General features: G+C 38.1%; 1 long non-coding RNA gene across 1 annotated transcript in view; it reads left to right on the plus strand.

Moving 5' to 3' along the window:
- Positions 1–17,512, plus strand: part of LOC132508564 (uncharacterized) — a 53,681-nt gene extending 36,169 nt beyond the window's left edge. The window contains exon 2 of the long non-coding RNA XR_009536666.1: positions 16,520–17,512. This is a non-coding gene — a long non-coding RNA (uncharacterized LOC132508564). The remainder of the gene's footprint in view (positions 1–16,519) is intronic.
- Positions 17,513–18,119: the final 607 nt, after the last annotated feature.

The following is an 18,119-nucleotide window of genomic DNA, read 5'->3' on the forward strand; positions in this document are numbered from 1 at the left end:
TTAAAATACTTGCTTGCTTTTGAAGAAAGCTTCATGCTTGGGCTTCCCTGGTGGTGCAGTGGTTGAGAGTCCGCCTGCCGATGCAGGGGACACAGGGTCGTGCCCCGGTCCGGGAAGATCCCACATGCCGTGGAGCGGCTGGGCCCGTGAGCCATGGCTGTTGAGCCTGCGCATCCGGAGCCTGTGCTCCGCAACAGGAGAGGCCACAACAGTGAGAGGCCCATGTACCGGGAAAAAAAAAAAAAAAAAAAAAAGAAAGTTTCATGCTTTCCACAGTGCTTTATAAATGCATTTCTATGAGGCAGGTGGAACATGTCCTGTCAACAGTATTTTACAGAAAAGAAAATGGAGGCTGTAAAGGAAAGCTGCTTGGTCAAGGTCATTCAGTGCGTTAGGCGAGTTTTCATCACAGGAGTACTCACAGTTGAGCAGGGAATCCAGCAGGGAAAGCTTAAGGCTTTAGTCTATCTTTACACAAGTATTTTTGCATAAATGAAAAGTTTACCCAAAATGAAGTGCATTAGGTACCTAGTACTGCCTTCTTGTTCCTTAGAGTCTAGTGAGGGATACAGACTGAGCATATTCTATCCCAATGAAGATAATTTAGATTATTCTGAGGATGATCACTTGGGCTTCAGAATCTGAATTCCAGCTTGACCCCTTACATGAAGGAAGGCTCTTTCAGAGCCTGTTTCTCCATCCCTTAAATGGCAATTTTAATTTTAATGCTCTCTTATATGTTTATTAACTCATTCACTTAACAAAGCACCTGCTAGATCTCAAGTACTCTGCTAAGAATGGTGAAGCTTTTCTAGGAAGCCAGAAGGCATCCTTCAGTGGATAGCGGAGGTCAAGAGAGGTTAGAGTTAACACTTGAATTTGACAGCGGGAGAAGATGAAAGGTTCACACGGCAAGGAAAAGAGAAAAAGACTATTATACAGGTTAAAGAGCTAGACCTGGAGATATTTGGAGTGACAAAATTTCTGAATTTTGGTGTACCATACTTCCTGCCTCAGTTTCCACATCTTGGAAATGGGAATAATGATTAAACATGTTTCACAGTATTCATTTGGTAGAGATTAAATGAGGATTAAATAAGCATGGAAAGTGGCATAGGACAAATTTGATAAATTATTATGTATGAAAGTGTGTATAAATAAAATCAATTGCCATGACCCCTCTTCGTACCAAGTGATCACAGCACGCTTTAATTTTCTAGCTGAGTCTGGATATGGATTCGTAACTTTATTCAAACAGTGTATCAGGCACCACTTAACCTTTGGATTGGCTGGAAATTTTTGCTCCTCTGCTCTAATACAATTTAATTTTAATTTTGGTTTTTAAGGTACATGGGTATAAATAAGAAGAGTGTTAAAGAAATGTATTTCAGATTTTAAATTCAAAAATGTAGAAAAACTTTCTTTTACTATTTTTCATTTTACCTTTGGGTGCACTGATCAGCTACTTTTTCTTCTGCACCCAGGCAAAAGGGATTCTGAAGAAAACACTTTAAAATTTTGATTTCATATATAAGATAGTGGGAGCCTCTGCCTGCTTGATTTACATTTGTGCTCACCTTCCACTTTATGCGGGAGGGGGCATACGAATAAAGGAAATTTTTATATGATTTCAAGTTATGTAATTCCTGATATTATATTTATCCATGATAGAGTGTTATGATTTGCCTACAACATCCATCCTTCCTTTTCTTGTACCTTACCTTGTTCAGAGAGGACTTGTGCCTGTTCTGCTTTGAATTTCTCAACCAGTTCAGCTGCTAAAATCACAGGTGAAGCTTAGTTTCTGCTGATTTAATCCACCCAATCGAGATAGTTTCTCATTTTATTCAGCAAATGTTTACTATGCCTTAAAAAAAGATTTTTTAAAAAATGCATGGTCTTATTTGCTAATGCTGCTGGGAATTAATTAATTAAGTTTTAGGTTCACAGTAAAATTGAGCACAAGGTACAGAGATTTCCCACACATTCCTCTGGTGGGAATGTAATAAATTGGTACAGCCACTGTGGAAAACAGTACGGAGGTCCCTCAAAAGCTAAAAATAGAATTACCATATGATCCAGCAATCCCACTCCTGGGCATATATCCAGACAAAACTATAATTCAAAAAGATACATGCACCCCAATTTTTGCAGCATCATAGAGGCGTTATTTACTATTGCCAAGACGTGGAAACAACCTGAGTGTCCATCAACAGATCAATGGATAAAGAAGATTTTATATATATATATATATATTATATATATATATATATAATTTAAATTTATATATTTGCATACATATATATATATAAATACTTCTCAGCCATAAAAAAGAATGAAATTAATTTTGCCATTTGCAGCAACATGGATGGACTTGGAGGGCTAATATTATTCTAAGAGAAACAAGTCAGACAGAGAAAGATAAATACTGTATGATATCGCTTATATGTGGAATCTAAGAAATAAACTAGTGAATATAACATAAAAGAAGCAGACTCACAGATATAGAGAACAAACTAGTAATTGCCAGTGGGGGAGGGGGGAAAGGCAATTTAAGAGTTGGAATTGGGGAGTGGGAAGTACAAACTATTGGGTGTAAAGTAGGCTCCAGGATGTATTATACAACAGGGCGAATATAGCCAATATTTTGTAATAAATGGAAAGTAGTCTTTAAAATTGTATAAAAATATTTTCTTTTTTAAAAAAGATACTTCTTAGCTGATAGAAGCTTTAGAAGTCTACAGAGGCAGATAATTTTAAAATTGCAGCATATAACTTCTGGAGCCTGGCTGACATTCTCATAGGAAGCCGCATGAAAATTACTTTCAAAGGCATTCATCACCTTAGCTTAAAGGAGTCTGTTCCTTCAGTGTGTATTAGTCCATGGTGCATCCTTACTTTGACTTATCTGTGAGGTTCACTTCTCGCCCCCAGGAACAAAACCTGCAGAGGGGCAACTTGTTTGGCTTGGGAGCCTGCCCAATATGAAAAGTTTGCAGGCAAAATCAGAAAGAACAGCTGCAGGAGGAGAGATGAGGGTTGCCGACAGCTAATGATTCAGAAAGCAATTTTCATGAGAGCCTTCTGCTTAACAGGAGGCAGCATGTGCTGGGCAATGGTTTACCATCCACTGCCAAGCTGGTTTCTACACCCTGAGTCCTCATTCCATCAAAACACGTGTCCTGAGGGAACGCCCAGCCACCAGCTTCCACTTACCTGAGTTAGCATGACCTGCCATCTAGAATTTCAGAGAGCTTTTCATTTATTAACTCACATGAATCTACTTTATCCTGAGGCTCTGGATACTAGTCCCATGCAAACTGATTTAATAACAAACATTTAAGTGCAAATCCAAGGTCATCTAGATAATATTCTTTGACAGCTTATTGCATATGAGGCACTGCACTGTGCACTTTTTTATACCATATTGGACTTCATAACAGACCTCTGAAGTGGGTGGTTAAGTTTCCTGCCAAGGGATCCATACACAAGAAACGATAATCAGAAAAGACCAAAGTGTTATTTATTACTAGTGAGCTAGCCGCTGTTACTTCATTTTGGAATTCTAATTGAGGCTTTCCTTCTCTCTTTCTCTTGCCCCCAAATCACAGATGACTAGGTCATGGGACAAGCTTAAGCTAACATGCCTTATTCTGTGAATCATAAGCTGAGCTACTGGGACAGAACCTTGTGACACGTTTGTCACTTTCAAATGTAATAATTCTACCCATTGCTCCATAGATGTTCTGGTTACTGACCAATAATATTAACAATTCCTCTTCCAAGAATAGGATGGAGGGGAAAGGCACTGGATCTCCTATGCCTCCCAAACATGTGAAGGCCAAAGCATGGTGGGAGGAGAAGCATATCTCTTTGTAATATGTTTTATTCCCTGTTTTATAGATGTGCATATGGAAGATTAGAAAGCTGAGTAACTTGTCCATGTCATGTAGCCCATGCTTTTAACTTTTTTATTATACCACTTATCCTTCTCACCTATCAATTTGCCTTTTAAACTGATGTCCTGAGAAACAGACCACTGTATGGTATAGAAATGAACAACCATAAATAAGCTGGAAATGCATTTCTATTTACATTAACTAAGATAGTCACTTATTTCTTTTACGTGAGGTCCTCCACCTTTTTAGGGACCTGAGTAAACTAACAATGTGCTTCCATTGATTAAACAAGAATTCTCCAATATTCCATAGAAGAATCATACATTTCTTTAAGCCCTATGTATGCTTCTAGGGTTTAGATTCTAAATCAAATAGGTTTCTGTTTTTCATTAAAAAAAACGAACACAGGATTTCACTTGTAAATTTATTAACTTTTTGTTTTCTGTCTAGCAACAAGCAGTGACTGTTGTTGGGTTGGTGGACATAGTAGATATGGCTATTCAGAAAATCACAAATTTTAGGAACTCTAGCATTCATGTAGCTCAGAACTGTAAGAAGAGACCAGAGGAAGATCAACATGCTTTAAAGTATATTACAAATCAGTACTGAAATAGAGCTTAACATATAATTCATCTGGAAAGAAGCTCAGAACATGATTGCCAGTTATTTAATATTCTGGTCAAAGACAATGGAAGCACTATTAAAGTATGGCATTTTGACTGCCATTGGAAAGGTCAGGTTTCAAACAGCAGTGCACTAGTTGTGCTCAAAATGACTAAAGAATGATGAATAATTAAGTGAAGAGGAAATGGGAGACCTGCATTCTAATCTTGTTTTGGCCACTGATGGGAATCATGTGGACTTTAAGCCCATCACACAATCATTTACCACCTTGGTTTTCTCACCTGTAAAATGAGGGAGTGACTGTAGTTCTTTAATAATCCTTGATGATCTTTAGCGCTATGATTCTAGAAGCATCTTGCTTTAATACAGTTTGAGGATTTATGTCTAAACTATAGCAAGCAGAAAAATGTTCTTTTATTTCTAAAATGGACTTGACATTGTGTTAACAGAGCAAATGAAATCTTTTGAAGATTGTTCAAAGAATCACCAACTTAAAATTCATCTCCATTGTTGGTTTTTATTGTCTGTTTAACTCTTACTAGATCTATAATAGTTTTATTTATTTTCCTTTGCACCTGGACTGGCAGCCTGTGTGGTTGGAGAAACACATCACCACTTATTTTAGATACTTTGTTATCAGAGCCAACTCTGTAATCTTTGCTCTGCCTGTGAATTATTTATTTAATTTGATGTGTTTTTTCCTGGATTCATAGAATTTCCTTTTGTCATGATGCTTCTTTCCATTTATGGGACTGTAAATACAGCTGACTAAACCTCTCTAGTGGCCGAATACATATCAGGTCTTTTGTGTGAAGGATGCTAGCTAATCTTCCCGTTCATAGGCTGACTACATTTTCATTCATTTGCTTTTTTTCTACTCACCCCTGACAGTAGTATCTGTGGAATAAATAAAATAATGATACCTACTACTTATTTAACTCGGATCAGAAAACTTGACCTTTTCGTAATTTTTTACATTCGCTAGCTTTTTGGCAATATGCACCCCTATTTTTCTCTGAATCTCAGTTCACCCTCTACATGGGAATAATTATGCCTACCATACAACGTGGTGATCATAAAAGAAATTCTACCCATCTACTACCGTATTGGGGAAAAATATTTGGATTGACTTTTACCAGACTTGGAGGCACATGTTTGCAGTGGCCTGTTTGAAAATACTGACTACGTGGGGTACAGTGGGATACTCTGAAGGCACCTTACAGAGGTAGATAATATCTCTCCCAGGGCATCAACACGAAAAGTGAGAAGCATTTTGATTTCTCATCAGGAAAGAAATGTTCTATGATGTTAATGGTTCTTAACTTTTGGTGATTCATTAAAATCTCCTGGGGAGCTTTTGATAATCTTAAAGCCCAGCCTGTAATTTATACCAATTAAATATAAATTTCTGGGGGTTGGACTGAGGCATTGGTATATTTTAAGGTTTGCAGAATGTAATGGTTAATTTTAACTGTCAACTCAACTATATCCTGAGATACACAGATATTTTGCTAAACATTATTTCTGGGTGGGTTTGTGAGGGTGTTCCCAGATGAGATTAACATTTGAATTGGTAGATGGAGTAAAGCAGATTTCCCTCCCCAGTGTAGGTGGGCCTCATCCAATCTCTTGAGGGCCCCAAAAGAATAAAAAGTCAGAGGAAAGGAGAATTTGCTCTCTCTGCCTCAGTGTTTGATCTGATCCCCTGCCCTCTGACTGTGGCTTACGTCAGTTCTGAAAACTACAGCCCTGGATTTCCTAGTTTCCAGCTTATATTTAATATACAATATATTTAATATGTTTAATATCAATTACACATGTTAGATCAATTACATATATTACATTATATTTATTATATATCTCCTATTGGTTCTGTTTCTCTGGAGTATCCTGACTAATATGGTGCTTCCAATACACTGTAAATATTGAGAACTACTATATATGTTAAAATACTATGGCTAAGGTATTACAAAAGTGGAAGGTCTGATAGTGTAGTTCTGCTTCTTAAATGGGCAACTCAATGAGGATAAGTAACAATGTAAATTATTTTTTTCATTTTAAATGGTGGCCAGTCATATATATATAAACACTTTGGGAGGCTATAAGACACTAATGAAAAGAACTTATAGGATATAAGCACTAAAACCACATCGACTCACCACTCAGTAGAAGGAATTCTAGGCCCAAGATATAGAAACCTCCATACCTGAATCAGTGGAAAAGATGTAGAAAAGACTCTAAAACTATTGAAATTTTCAGAGATCCCTTGTGACCCTTTTGGAGGTCATGATATCAGGACTCACTGGCCCCTGAGTCTTGTTTTGTAATACAGAGAGGGACCCACAGTTACATAGTAAATTGACACCTGAGACTTGGTTTTTTTTCAGCTAGAAGTGGAAAGGAGAAATATCTTTCACTGAAGCAGAGAGTAGAGGTATAAGTGGGGAAGACAAGGTAAAGAAAGAGAAAAGAAAATAATCCATTTAGAGAAGACTTGCTCTTGGGGCAAGCCCTGGACATATAGTCATTTATATATCCTATTTCAGGATACATTGCATGCTTTACTGTAAGTAATCATCTAATGATTTGTCTTCCACATACTTTGCTTCATTAAAGAGATTCACTTCTGCTGGCATTTTGTTTCATGGGATCCCAGGCCCTTAGCCTAGTCCGTTAGTAAAGTATTTGTGGAATGAATCAGTCAATATGTCCTCAAACTCAGTACCCTTCTCAAATCAGTTACCTGCTTTATACCATAACTGAGATTATATTACCATAGTGTTAGGACTCAAAGGGAAATATGATCTCGATTTTAGAAGTTGATGTCATCTGTTTTATCACCTCATCCAATGTAAGAATTCATGCTATAAAAGTACTGGTAATCTGGCCTCTGTTTGAGCACTCCTCGTATCTTGAATGCTCTACTTGGTGAGTTAAGTCATCCAGCATACGAACAGCTATAATTTCTACAAAGTACTTCCTTATAGTTGCCTTCCTGAAGCATGTCACCCGTTAGTCTTAGCTTGACCTGATGGAACTACAGAGAAAAATATGTGAGTTTCAAATACCCATGTTTGCACTTCACATCTTTGTAGTCCATTATCACACAACTGAAGTCTACTTTTCTTCAGGAAAACATCTAATGTTTTTTCCTAAAAATCCTGTGAAAGTATGTCTAGGCCCTTCCCCATCTTGTTTATTGATGTTTGTACTTGCTTTTGTTTTCTAAAATACTCCCAAAAAGGCAATGCTCAGAACTGGATCTAGTGCTTCTGACATGGTCCTTTTGAGACAGAATGAGACAACATATGCAAAAAAGGAAATCTATATTTCTACTAAGTATAATTGTCTAATTCTTATATCATAAAATCTGCATGTGTTTGTTTCAAAAATAAAAACACAGAATAGTATAAATATACAATATTTTATATAATAGAATATAGATATAGAGTAGTATGGAAAAAAAACCCTGAAGTCATTCAAAATAACCCATTACCCAAAGAAAAGTACTTTCAGATCCATTCATCTCTGCTTTTTATCTCCCTATATTGTGTGTATGTGCATTTGTGTGAACATCACACAAACATACTAATATATACACATAGTTTAACCTAAATAAAAACATAATGTTTTAAACCCGTTTTAAAATTTAATGTAAGCATTGGACATTATTACATAGTTATAAATTTAATTCTGCATCAAAGTTTGCAAACTCTTGGCTGACTAGTTAAATTCAGCCCGTAGACATTTTATTTCCCACCCCCCAGTCCCACCCCCGGGCCTGCACAACATCTGAAAAGCCTAGGCATGTTGCAGCTTCTTCTGAAAAGTGGACAGTCTGGTGATACTTGGTGTGCAGCCTTACCTGGATGTGGGGGAAGTTGAAGCGCAGGTACATCTGATGCCCTGGGAGGTGTTCTCCAACGAGAGCTTCATCGTCAGGGTTTCCTGTTTGATGCAAACAGCCTGCAAGAACAGCCCCTCCTGGGTGAATTTGTGTTCCCGGAACATGATCCTTTTAATAGCTGTAGCTCTAGGCAGTGGTGGTACCACCATTCATTTCATAAATTCCCTTTCGGTAGACCTTAATGTTGGTTCCTTGTTTCTCCTATTATAAATAGTGTTGCAGCAAATATCTTTTTCACCCAGTTGCTTGATAGTCTTATGATGAGCTCCCAGACTAGATGTGGAATTGTGTGGCCAAAGTAGACTTCGAGGTCTCAGAACTTGTTTTAGTCTTTTAAACATCATGAGAACCACAAAAACAGCCTTTATTTTTCACTTGCACTCTGTTAAGCAAACACGTGACCACTCTATATGTAAAAACAATTTTAAAAAATAGTTGTTCAAAAATACATAGTAATTAAATTAATATTTTATGGTATAAAAATTATAAAATACAGAAAAATGTAAAGGAAAAATATAAATACACTTGCAGAACTCTGAGATAAATATTATCTTTTCCATTTTTGCATTTTCCCACTTATATATGCATATATATTTATATAAACATATATTTACATATATTTTATACATACATTATTTAATAAGGGTAAGATATACTGTTTATATAATTTTTATTTCTAGTACCTTTTCACCTAATGTTATCATGACAATTTCCCACATGATCTAATATTCCTCATTTAGAAATTTTAAAAATTATTTAATATTTCAACATATGATACCACTTATTTAAACAATGCCCTATTGTTGGAAACAAATTATTTCCAAGTTTTTCTTTTTTACAAATAGTATTCCAATTAATGCCATGGTACCTAGATTTCTGTGAAATCCTTAGAATAAATTTCTACACATGTACTCACTAGGTCAAATATCCAACTCGTGCAGACAATTTTTAAAAAATCTATATTCAGACCTTTACATTCACAACTATATTAAGTATATTGATTTCATTTGTTTTGCTCTTTTGTTTTCACCCTGTTGATAGATAGGTAGGCAGATAGAGAGAGAGATAGGCATTTCTTTTAATTTAATACGTCTCTCATTGATCTTGTTGCCTCATGTCTCTGCCTCTTCTAAATATTTTTGCACAGTTTTGGTGTTAACTGGGTGTTTTGCCAAAAAGTCAGTTCAGTGCTCCTCAGATAGTTGTTCAATACTGCCCGGCTCTTCAGGTGCTGAAAAAGGAAATTCTAATGATTTGTTAACACTTGTTAATATAGATAAGAGTAAGGCCCCAATTTTCTTATGAAAGCTTACTACTTGGGGCTGTTTTCACAGAAATATCATAACATTATATGCAGTCAAGTTGCACTGATATTCCATATGAGGAAACAAAATCTGTGAAAGGATTTAAATATGAAAATAATTATGTAAATGATAAGTATTATTTATTATTAAGTATAATTAGTAGTTGTCAAGCAGATCCTTTTCTCCCAAAGAGCCACAAATCTTTCAAAATGAATGCTTGCAAGTAATAATATTTAGATAGGGGAACAATGAGTTTTTCTCAGCTTTTCCATCATAGCCTAGATACTGCCAGGCAAACAACTTGATAGAATCAGTGGAAGCTTAAACAGGTGATAGTCTCCTCTTGCTCTCCAATTTATCACTAAATGGCTTTTCTGTGGATTGCAATCATTGAAAGGTTGTAATTGTAGCCTTCTGCTGTATTTACCATTAGAAAATTTCTTTTTACATGGAGCGTGCTGTTCTAATAAGCAGTGGGTTTTTCACAAACTTATTTATCATTCACAATGATTAGGTTCCCCCTTATTTGAACTGGTGCATAAAATGCCACTTATGTTTTTTTTTAATTTTTTAATTTAATTTATTATTTTATACAGCAGGTTCTCATTAGTTATCCATTTAATACATATTAGTGTATATACGTCAATCCCAATCTCCCAATTCATCCCACCACCACCCTCCCCTCGCCACTTTCCCCCTTTGGTGTCCATACATTTGTTCTCTACATCATGTTTTTAAATGATTTTTTCTCTTTGCCGTTCCTGTTAGTGTAACCGGAGGTGGGGTCTAGCTGCTCGCCGCTCAAAAGCAAGTAAAGAGGCAAGGTTGGTGGAAAGGAAAGTTTACTTTGTTTTGGGTGCCAGCGACCAGGGGGTGTGGGAGGGAGGACGCCTGTCCGAAGGCCAACTCCCCGCACCCACCCAATCAGGGGGCAAGAGCTTTTATAGGCGGAGGGAGGGGGGCTACACGCAGAAACAGCACAGTCAGCTCTGACCGTCATCTTGAAATTGGTCATCGGTGGTCTGACCAGTGTCATCTTGATTGTTTTAAGTACAGTTAGTCTTCAGTTCCAGGGTCGGTTCGTTCTCATTTCTTTGAGGCCAGTTCTCAGAATTGTGAATTGTGGCAGCTTATGTCATGCCTACAGTCTGGTCATCAGGTACTTAACTTCTTCACCTAGTGGGGTTTCACACAGCTCACAGGATATGGCTCAGAATATTATCTATAGCCACTGAGGAGGAACTAAAGGTCCTTAACTTTGCTTACTGATAAATTATTATTGTTTTGTCCTGTTTGACTGCTTTTATTTTTTGCTTCTGCATTTTCTCACTTCTCTGATTAAACTTAATTTTTGGCTAAAGTTTTTCCACAGACAAAAAGCAGGCAGAGGACATGGTTAGGGGAAAGGATCATAGGGTCCTGCTCTGTCTCATTAGGAGTCTCATTTAGGTGCATAGTTAATGTCTGCATCGCTTGGCCTCTGCTAGAAAAGGAGTGAGGTGCACAGGGCACCCGCGGCCTGCTCAGAAAGCCTACAAACATTGGAAAGGGATGGCGGTATCTGCCACACTGTCAACCTGTTCTACTCGGTGTGCTACTGCTGTTATAGCACATGCTGAGCTGTCAATAAAAATCAGTCAAAGCATTCTGTGTAGCCTAGGGAGGTGTGGGAAAAGGGGTCATTCCAGTTGCATAAAGATGATGCATCTGGTTGGCCAGAGGGCCCATATTCATGTTTAATCATGTATGGAGCCTCTGTCCTCCTTCCTGGTCCCCGTTACTCATCTGTTCAGTCTCCCTGCCTCCCTGACCGCCTCCCCCATCTTCCCAGCTGCTCATCTCTATTTGATTCAGAGTATCTATGAGAGTCGGCACTGAGCTGCGGGGCCTGATCTCTGCAAAAATGGATTGGTCTGTCATGAGCCGCACAAAACAAAACGAAAATCAGGAAACGAGTGAAAGCATCTGTGAGCTAAAGTGGAATAATTATACCTCGGTACCCTGTTTATAAAGATATATAGCAGGCTTCCTGCCATATTATCACCCAGTAAGTGTACTTTTTTTTTTTCCTTTTAGTGAAGAGAGAATGCTTTTATGTCAATCTATTCATGCTTAAGACTCACAGTGCCTGTTGTCTATAACTGTGAGATACAACTCGGGAAGGATATAGATGGAGTATTTGGCTTCAATAAAGTGGGTGGAGCAGGAAATGGGCCCTACACCTGGCCCTGTTTACAACGAGTGACTTGTTAAAATGAGCATCTATACCAGGAAAAATTAATCAGCATATGTAACCATAAGGAAGGTGGAAAGTGCTGATCACATACATTGCTCAGGTGCTGTCAGAGAGATTCCGGGGCTGATGGAGGCTATACAAGCCCTAGCATCAGATGGGAACAACTCTCTCCCCCACAAGCTAGCCCGCTTTCCCCCTTCCTAAAGGCAGGCCCTTAAAAATGTGGTGTCTGGGGTGGTCCTCTAATTTTCCCTAATCTGTGTGTGGCTGTGGAATGGGTAACGTGCAAACAAAGTGCAACAAAGGGTAGTGAAAATGACATGAGCTCTGGAGTGAGACAGAACTGCATCCAAATCCCATCCCTATCATTGATTTAGTTACGTAAATTGAACAAGTTCCTTAAATTCTCTGAACTGCAGTTGCCTTGTCTGTGAGGTAGAAATCAGGTCAGTCTTTACTGGGTTATTGTATGCATTATAAATAATATATATAAAAGGCCTAGCACGGCACTGACATAAAACAGACACTCAAAGTGGTAACTATTACTATAACTCAGGCAAACTACTCTGCCCAACATAGGCAGTTCTAAAGTGAAACAATATATAATAAAATCTTATTCAGAAGAACTTATAAGTAGGCAGTGGATTGGGTAGCTATATCCTATGGCTAGGTCTCAGTGTATCAATTCATATCCAAGGAGATTCTCAACATGTAGTAGATGCAACGTATTTCCAATTAATGTCATCATAAGAACTAAACCTTTGTATTTCTTTGGTTTCTAAGAAATTTTCAACCTTAATAATATGTTAGAGTACTTCTGGGTTTAGCTCTTACTAAATTATAAATGCTATCATTTTATACCTAAGATGCATAGTTCACTCAGTGCAGGTGGGGGAAAACTGAATGTTTTAGACTGGCTAACTCTGGCTTGCTGAAGTTCTGGTACACGGACTAAGTGGTGAAGTCAGTAAAGCTGATGAGGTTTCATTTCTAATTATACTAGGACTAGGTCAAGATGCTAGTTTCCAACTGCATATATCCTTTCTGATGATGATCTTTTTTTTTTTTTTGCTTGAGTGTAAAGATATTCTTTTCTCTGTATTTTTGAGAAAATATTAGCTTGGCTGTCCCAAGCTAACATATGACGTTATGAAAGAGTGACTTCAGTGACTCAGTGCTTCCCACTTGGTAATTTCTCTCACCCTCAGGAGTAGCCTCAAATGCTAGCTCCCATCAATTACTGGATGCCCCATATTTTCCCAGCATCATTATAATCACTCCTATCAATTCAGCACCTGTAATGAGCCAGGCTGCTTATCCATTTACAACCTTCTCTGTTTTATATATATTAGCTCAGTTTGCTACCTCTTGTCCCCCTCAAGCCAATATCAAATGTTTATTAATTAGGTAAAAATGGTATTAACCGCTTACATCAGGAAGGGCAAAAGGGTATCATCTTGAGTGCCCATTTTGAATGAGTGGTAATGTTTGGCAGAAGCACTGAATTAAGAACAAAATTTAAGCTCTGTCCAGCCTTAGGGGGGAAGAATGCCGTGATTGATTAGCAGTGTCCGCCTTGGTTAAAAGAAAAAAGAATAGAAATAGGTTGAGTGACTTGCAGGACGGAAAGGATGGGGATTCTCGGGCTCAATTTCCTTGCTGCTTATAAGCTTCTTAGAGACACAGGTAATGTTTCAACTTTCCATCATGTTGCCACAGTGTTCATTTCCAAATCATTTATTTCTTCATTCCTCCATTTATTCCTGCTGGGTTCTCCTGGACTCAGAAACTTCACACACTCTATTCCCTTATGTTGAGCCTCACATACTTCCAAGTGGCTTCCAAGTGGCCTCCAAGGGTGGCCTTGTCCTGTTTATCCCGAGAAATTCCCCCAGGTTAATATGTGTCGCAACGTCTTTGTCTTTTATATTATAGAACTTGTATGAATTTGTAATTATTTGTTAGAATGTTTTCTTGTTAATTTACTGTTTCCCTCACTGAACTCTAAATTCCATGAGCCCAAGAACCGCATCTCTCTTTTTGACAAGCCACCTTATTTATACCCAGCACACACATCTGGGAAAGAGTAGACATTTAATAAATATTTGTTGAAACAGCAAATCCACTAAACTTTGGAGATTCAAACTTAATAAAACATGGATCCTGGCTTCACAGAACTCATATTGTAGTGAAGCAGAAAGTTGATTAAGTAAATGATTATGATGCAATGTGATAAAAGAAACATAGATGTAAGGAAATATCACTGCCTGCCTGGATCAGGGGGCAGGTGTTGGGGACGCATTCTAAAAGTAATGTCAAGATTGAAGAGTAAGGAGTAAAAATGGACCTTTTAAGAAAAATCAAGCGCTGCAACTTGTGCGATTTGAATTTGATATGTTCCACCATTAAAGTTTTTTTTAAATCAAGCAGGGTATATTAACATGCATCTGTAGTATTGCCCTAAAAGCATTTTAAAAGAAATATGGATGTCTTACCTACAGAGGCACACAATTAGGCTTTTCCCTCAAGGTATTCTTAGTGTTAACCCTTTATATTGCTTTTTACTTGATGTACCCACTAATTGTTCTGATCCAGTGGCCTTTATGAAATTTTTGGTCATTTGCAAAAGTGTCAGTGGGGATTATGTGAGCACGAGTCTTTCAGAATTTTAAGTAGAAAATGGCTCAAGCATCTCCTACAGTTAGGGTACATGTGGTTACAGTAGAATAATTTAGAGGAGTGAAATTGGGTTTTTCTCTTTAGGTTTAAATATATGACTTGAGGATAATAAAGGAAAATCATTACTAGCACAACAAGGGATATTTAAAATAAAAGATGGTTTTAGATACACCACTAACTTTCTTACAGCGTCAATGATAAATTGTTAGGTATTATATTGATGGTAGCAGGCAGTAACATGTCCCTTTGTAGTTGAAGCTTTTTTTAAAAGCTTATTTTTATTTTCTTTTAACATCTTTATTGGAGTATAATTGCTTTACAATGGTGTGTTAGTTTCTGCTTTATAACAAAGTGAATCAGCTATACACATACATATATCCCCATATCTCCTCCCTCTTGCGTCTTCCTCCCTCCCACCCTCCCTATCCCACCCCTCTAAGTGGTCACAGAGCACCGAGCTGATCTCCCTGTGCTATGCAGCTGCTTCCCACTAGCTATCCATTTTACATTTGGTAGTGTATATATGTCCATGCCACTCTCTCACTACGTCCCAGCTTACCCTTCCCCCGTCCCCGTGTCCTCAAGTCCATTCTCTACATCTGCATCTTTATTCCTGTCCTGCTCCTAGGTTCTTCAGAGGCTTTTTTTTTTTTTAGATTCCATATATATGTGTTAGCATACAGTATTTATTTTTCTCTCTCTGACTTACTTCAGTCTGTATGACAGACTCTAGGTCCATCCACCTCACTACAAGTAAAGCAATTTCATTTCTTTTTATGGCTGAGTAATATTCCATTGCATATATGTGCCACATCTTTATCCATTCATCCGTCGATGGACACTTAGGTTGCTAGTTGAAGCTTTTTTTTACAAATAAGCTGGAGGGGTTTTCTTTTGGCTCGATTATGTATTTATTCTTTTATAAGGCAGAGAGGAAGAAAGGGAGGGATAGACTAAGAAAGTATGGAGCAAAACATTTCCTTAAATCACATTTAAAATAAGGTAGTGTAGTAAAATACAGGAAGGTAGACTGAAAGGCAACAGTAAATTTTTTTTAAAGAACTTTTATAATTATATTACATCACTTGACAGAGCTGTAGTGCTTTGTGTAGGCCTTTAAAACTTCCCCCAAACATGTTCATTCACCTTGATTCAGTCATGTGCACAGAAGAAGTTCCTTGTTGGGTTGGTGAAGCAGAATCATATCCAGGCTCTAGCTAGATCCAAACACTATTGCAAACCTGTGTGGTATGTACAGATAGAAACAATGATATGTAAACCTGTTCCCCTTTGGTACATTGATCATTTCCTAAACTTATTTCACCTGTACCCACCACCCCTCCCCCCACCCCACCCCACCCCCACACACAAAGCACTAATACCCCTGTAAGATATATTAAATGTGTTGATTTGGATAACTAGAATTTGATCGACAGAATTCCTCCAACAAGAGGGAGTTTTAGGTAGAATGGAAGAGAAACTCATGGAAACGCTTGAATGGTCCTTTCCTTGATTCCACAAAATGAGTAAGACTGATCGAGTCCCTGTAATATGCAGCATCCATATTGCATTTGTTCTTACATTTTATGCTGTAATTAAATACAGAGTAAAAGTTAAGTTTATTGGGTAGCTGAGTTGATAATTGTATTTTATTTTTGTGCATTGTAAATCTATGTACATTTATATTGTAGGAAAATGGCAATGCTCCAAGAAAAATGAGAAATTCTCTGGTAATTTCCCACCCAAAGAGAGCCATTGTTAACGTTTTAATATTATATACTCTTTGTGTCAGTTGGTTTTTTAGTCAAAAATGGCATCTTATTGCTTGAATTTGCATTTCACTGATTATGTGATAAAAACTCCTTTTTAGGGCTTCCCTGGTGGTGCAGTGGTTGAGAGTCTGCCTGCCGATGCAGGGGACGCGGATTCGTGCCCCCGTCCGGGAAGATCCCACATGCTGCGGAGCGGCTGGGCCCGTGAGCCATGGCCGCTGAGCCTGAGCGTCCGGAACCTGTGCTCCGCAACGGGAGAGGCCACAACAGTGAGAGGCCCCAACAGTGAGAGGCCCGTGTACCGCAAAAAAAAAAAAACAACTCCGTTTTAATTTAATTTTTCTTGAGGTAACATTGATTACCACCTCTCAGCTCGAAATTCACTCTTTTGTTACTTGCTCTGTGAAAAGTGCTATGGGTCCTTTAAATAGTTTTTCCTTGGCCAGCTTGTGTGATGTTAGGCTTTCCTAATTGATGGCACCTGAGGAAGGTGTTGCTTCGTGATGCCCCGGTGCTTGCTGGGAAGGCTCTTGGTGGCCTCTTCAGCACCCACTCACTCCTGCAGCTCTGAGGGCGTCCTCAGTCCTGCTTCCGGGGCTCACAACTTCTCCGGTAGTCGGCTTCAGCAGTGCGCAGAGAGAGCAGTGGACGACAGCTTCCGTCAGCATCTTCTATCAAGAAGTTTTGGAGTAGCGCCTCAGGTTAGAAATCTCCCCGTGCATAGTTTTACTGAACCCTAGAATGTGGATTTCCAGCAACTTACAGAGGGCATATTTCCAGAAAGTTCCACCATGAGACACCACAGCAGCTTCTTTACCGTCCAGTGAGCCACAGTCATGCTCTTTTCAACCGGGTCTGGACCTCAGTCCTGTGGGCAGGGAGGAGGAGGTCTTCTTTTCAACTGGAGGGTTAGCGGCTCTCCTTGTTTCTGCTAACTGTGTGTTTTGGCGTTCTCTTTACTTGTCGCTGGCCATTCCTTCCTTACTCTAATCCTCTTTCATAATTAATAGTTTTTTCATTACACTTTCCATGCTCAAATTACTGTTTGTTTTTCTTCTGGTTGGACCCAGAATAATAACTAAATAATCTAATATTAGTGTGTTATTGTTTTATTTTAAAACCCATTTTTCACATTTTTTTGTTTCTACATCATTATTTTAATGGTTTCATAGTAGACCATGTAGTAGTAAATACTTCATGTCTGTTGTTATACAGTTTATAATATATGTTTTCATTTTCACAATTGTAGACAATGCTTTAGTGAACATCTTGGTACATATCCTTTGCTCCTATCCATAATGATTTTCATTAATTCTCAGTCATTTGGACATTTTAGTCAGAGGCAAATGATGAACACACCACGTAAAGTGCTTTATATATTTCCAGGGGAATACTGAACATATTATTTAGTGCCATAGCAAAACATCAGAAAAAAGTGAGGAAATCATGATTTTTATTGTCTTCTGCCAAACTCTCATAGCAAGAATCTGAAAAATCTCTGGTGAAACACAACTGAAACTAGATTTGAGATTGAGCCATTAAATCCCAGTTATCACCAATCACTTCTGGCTGCTTCTGATTAAACACTTTCTTTGTGTTTACGATTGGGGAATCCACCTCATGAAAAGAATGGCAAATGGGAAAGAAGTAAATGATTCAGAATATCTTGGTCGTTCCTGGGAGAGAGTGCTCTGACCA

This window comes from Lagenorhynchus albirostris, chromosome 2, assembly GCF_949774975.1.
Source record: "Lagenorhynchus albirostris chromosome 2, mLagAlb1.1, whole genome shotgun sequence".
Taxonomy (NCBI): domain Eukaryota; kingdom Metazoa; phylum Chordata; class Mammalia; order Artiodactyla; family Delphinidae; genus Lagenorhynchus; species Lagenorhynchus albirostris.